General features: G+C 43.1%; 1 pseudogene; it reads left to right on the forward strand.

Annotated features, from left to right (window-relative positions):
• The first annotated feature begins 944 nt into the window (after positions 1-944).
• On the forward strand, positions 945-3,312 carry LOC109377397 (elongation factor 1-alpha 1-like; annotated as a pseudogene).
• Positions 3,313-3,798: the final 486 nt, after the last annotated feature.

The raw sequence follows: 3,798 nt of genomic DNA on the forward strand, positions 1-3,798 counted from the left end.
ACTCTTGTGCATTGTTTGTGGGATGTAAGTTGGTGCAGCTATCATGGAAAACAGTACAAAAGTTTATCAAAAAATTAAAAACAGAACTACCATGTGACCCAGCAATCTCACTTCTGGGTATTTATCCAAAAGAAACAAAAACAGAATCACAAAAAGATATCTTCCTTCCCACATTCACTGCAGCATTATTCACAAAAGCCAAGACATGAAAACAACCTTAGTGTCCTATAATACATGAATGGGTAAAGAAATAGTACATACATAAATATACAATAAAATATTCTTCAGCCATGAGAAAGAAAGAAATCCTGACATTTGCAACTATATGGATAAACCTAGAGGATATTATGCTAAGTGAAATAAGTCAGATGGAGAAAGACAATTACTGTATAATATCACATATGTGGAATCACTTACATATAGTATCACTTATATGTGAAACTCATTAAAACAGAGAGGAGAATGGTGGTTGTCAGAGGCCTAGAAGTGGGGGAAATGGGGAGATGTTGATGAAATGGTACAAACTTACAGTTAGAAGATGAGTAAGTTTAGAAAATCTCATGTACAGCATGGTGATTATAGTTAATACTGTACCATATACTTGAAAGTTGCTAAAAGAGTAAATATCAAATATTCTTGCCACACACAAAAAATCATAATTAGAGGATTCTGTTCAAGAGGGCGCTGTGCTTACCTTCTTTCACAACCACATCAAAATTACAACTAAACTACAGAACAAGCATCATTGAGAATTACCTGAAATCTTGCTGAACCAAAACCCTACAACCATGGACATGCAGAAGAAGCCACTCAAGACTGGTAAGAGCGGCAGAGATGCAGAAGAGGCTGGTCCCACACCCGCCATTAAAAGTGAGGAAGGAGCATTTTCACAACAGAACACAGGTGTAAGGTGTAGTGAAAACAACCATTAAATCTAACCCAAAATGAAAAAGGAAAAGACACACATCAACATCGTTGTTCTTGGACACATAGATTCTGGCAAGTCTATCATTACTGGTCACCTGATCTACAAATGTGGTGAGATCGACAAAAGAGCCATCAAAAAATTTGAGAAGGGCCGGCCGAGTGGTGCGATGGTTAAGAACTGTCTTGGGACGCCAGAGGGCCCCGGTTTGGATCCCACATATCCAAACCCTCTACAGCTAAGATGCTGAACAACAGCTCAACCTGGAGCTAGGCTGCCTGTGAGTCGCCAGCGACGGCGTAGGCTGCAGCCCCTGTGGCAGTGGGTTGCCATGGGCTACCGTGTGTAGCCAGCAGCCAACGTGAGCAGCCAGCAGCCACAGTGAGCGGCTGTCCAGAAGCCAGCGACTGATCTGCCTCACCCGGGAAGAGCGCACTGATGGTGCCAACTTGGGCCAGTGAAGCAACGTCCTCCACAACTAGACTGAAAAACAAAACAACAGCAACTTGTCTGTTCCCCTTACCCCAATTCCCCAGCGCTGTTCCCATCCTCCCAACTCCCCAATAAAAATCTTTAAAAAAAAATTTGAGAAGGATGCTGCTGAGATGGGTATGCCTGGGTCTTGGATAAACTGAAAGCTGAATGTGAGCATGGTATCACCTTTGATATCTCCCTGTGGAAATTCGAGGCCACCAAGTATCGTTGATGCCCCAGGGCACAGAGACTTTATCAAAAACTAGATTACAGGCACATTTCAGGCTAACTGTGCTGTCCTGATTGTTGCTGCTGTGGGTGGTGAATTTGAAGTAGGTGTCTCCCAGAATGGGCAGACCCATGAGCATGCCCTCTGGTTTACACACTGGGTGTGAAACAACTAATTGTTGGTGTTAACAAAATGGAATCCATTGGACTGTCTCACAGCCAGAAGAGATATGAGGAAATCATTAAGGAAATCAGTACCTACATTAAGAAAATTGACTACAACGCTGACACAGTAGCATTTGTGCCAGTTTCTGGTTGGAATGATGACAACATGCTGGAGCCAAGTGCTAACATGCCTTGGTTTAAGGGATGGAAAGTCACCCATAAAGATGGCAGTGCCAGATGCTTGAAGCTCTGGATTGCATCCCACCAACAACTCATCTAACTGACAAACCTTTGAATTCTGACCCTCCAGGACGTCTACAAAATTGGTGATATTAGTGCCACATCCCGCGCAGCAGAAGTCATGGGGAGAGAGAGGTGTGGCGCAGGGTTAAAGAAACACACGAGTCAATTACAGAGTTAAAGCAAGGCCAGGGGACTGCAGTACTCTCTTTGGAACTGAGCCCTGAATCAAGTCAACGCGTAGCTTTTATTAACAAATTTCAAAGAAGTGAAACTTGTTTTTTCTAAAGTCCTTGTGATAAGTGCCTTATGGCTAATTTCCATCAACCAGCCCCATTGTATTCCAACACCTGCTGTGCCTTCATACTCCCACACACACAACCCGCAGGATGGTGCAGCTGTGCACAGCCATGAAAATAAGGGAGATAACCGACATCATTCTGCCCGGTCTCAGGGTTCTGAGACACTCCCTTGAGAAAGCTTTACCAATATCATTCCAACGGATCTCAGCATTCCGAGACACTTCCTTGTGACCTCATTAGGTCAGGGGTTGGTGTGGGGGGGCGGTCAAGAATGAAGCTGTAAGGCAACATATTGGTACTGTCCCTCTGGGCCCAGTGGAGACTGGTGTTCTCAAACCCGGAATGGTGGTCACCTTTGCTCCAGTCAATGTTTCAACTGAAGTAAAGTCTGTTGAAATGCACCATGAAGCTTTGAGGGAAGCTCATCCTGGGGACAATGTGGGCTTCAATGTCAAGAATGTATCGGTCAAAGATGTTCATCGTGGGAATGTGGCTGGTGAGAGCAAAAATGACCCACCAATGGAAGAAGCTGGCTTCATAGCTCAGGAGATTATCCTGAACCACCCAAACCAAATCAGTGCTGGATACACACCTGTGCTTGATTGTCACACAGCTCACATTGCTTGCAAATTTGCTGAGCTGAAGGAGAAGATTAATAATCGTTCAGAAAAAAGCTGGAAGATGGCCCAAAGTTTTTGAAATCTGGTGATGCTGCCATTGTTGACATGGTTCCTGGCAAGCCCATGTGTGTTGAGAGCTTCTCTGACTACCCTCCTCTGGGCCATTTTGTTGCTTGTGACATGAGACAGACAGTTGCTGTGGGTGTGGGTGTCATCAAAGCAGTGGACAAGAAGGCAGCTGGAGCTGGCAGGTCACCGTGACTGCCCAGAAAACTCAGAAGACTAAATGAACATTATCCCCAATACCTGCCACCCCAGTCTTAATCAGTGGTGGAAGAACGGTCTCAGAACTGTTTGTCTCAATGGCCATTTAAGTTTAATAGTAAAAGACTAATTAATAATTACAATGCATTGTAAAACCTTCAGAAGGAAAGGAGAATGTTTCATGGACCTCTTGGTTTTTTTGTGTGGCAGTTTTTAAGGTATTAATTTTTAAAATCAGTACTTTTTAATGCAAACAACTTGACCAAAAATCTGTCACAGAATTTTGAGACCCATTAAAAACAAAGTTTAATGAGATACCTGTGTGTTCTTTTAGTCAACACTGTAACTTTCTTTAGCAATACTTAGGTAAGAGACTTAGAGATTCCCATGACCTATTTCTGGTGTTACATCTGCTGAAACTTAAGAATTTGATAATTTGGGGTTAATTTTATTTTCTGGGTGGGAACTTTGGGTTATTTCACCTTGTCTTAAGGTGAGGAATCATCTGTTCACATAGCAAAAAGCTATGAAAGGTCTGTTGGTGCAACACTTCATAGGTTAAGAAAGGTAAGCAAAGAGT

Source organism: Hipposideros armiger, unplaced genomic scaffold (genome assembly GCF_001890085.2).
Source record: "Hipposideros armiger isolate ML-2016 unplaced genomic scaffold, ASM189008v1 scaffold_1388, whole genome shotgun sequence".
Classification (NCBI taxonomy): domain Eukaryota; kingdom Metazoa; phylum Chordata; class Mammalia; order Chiroptera; family Hipposideridae; genus Hipposideros; species Hipposideros armiger.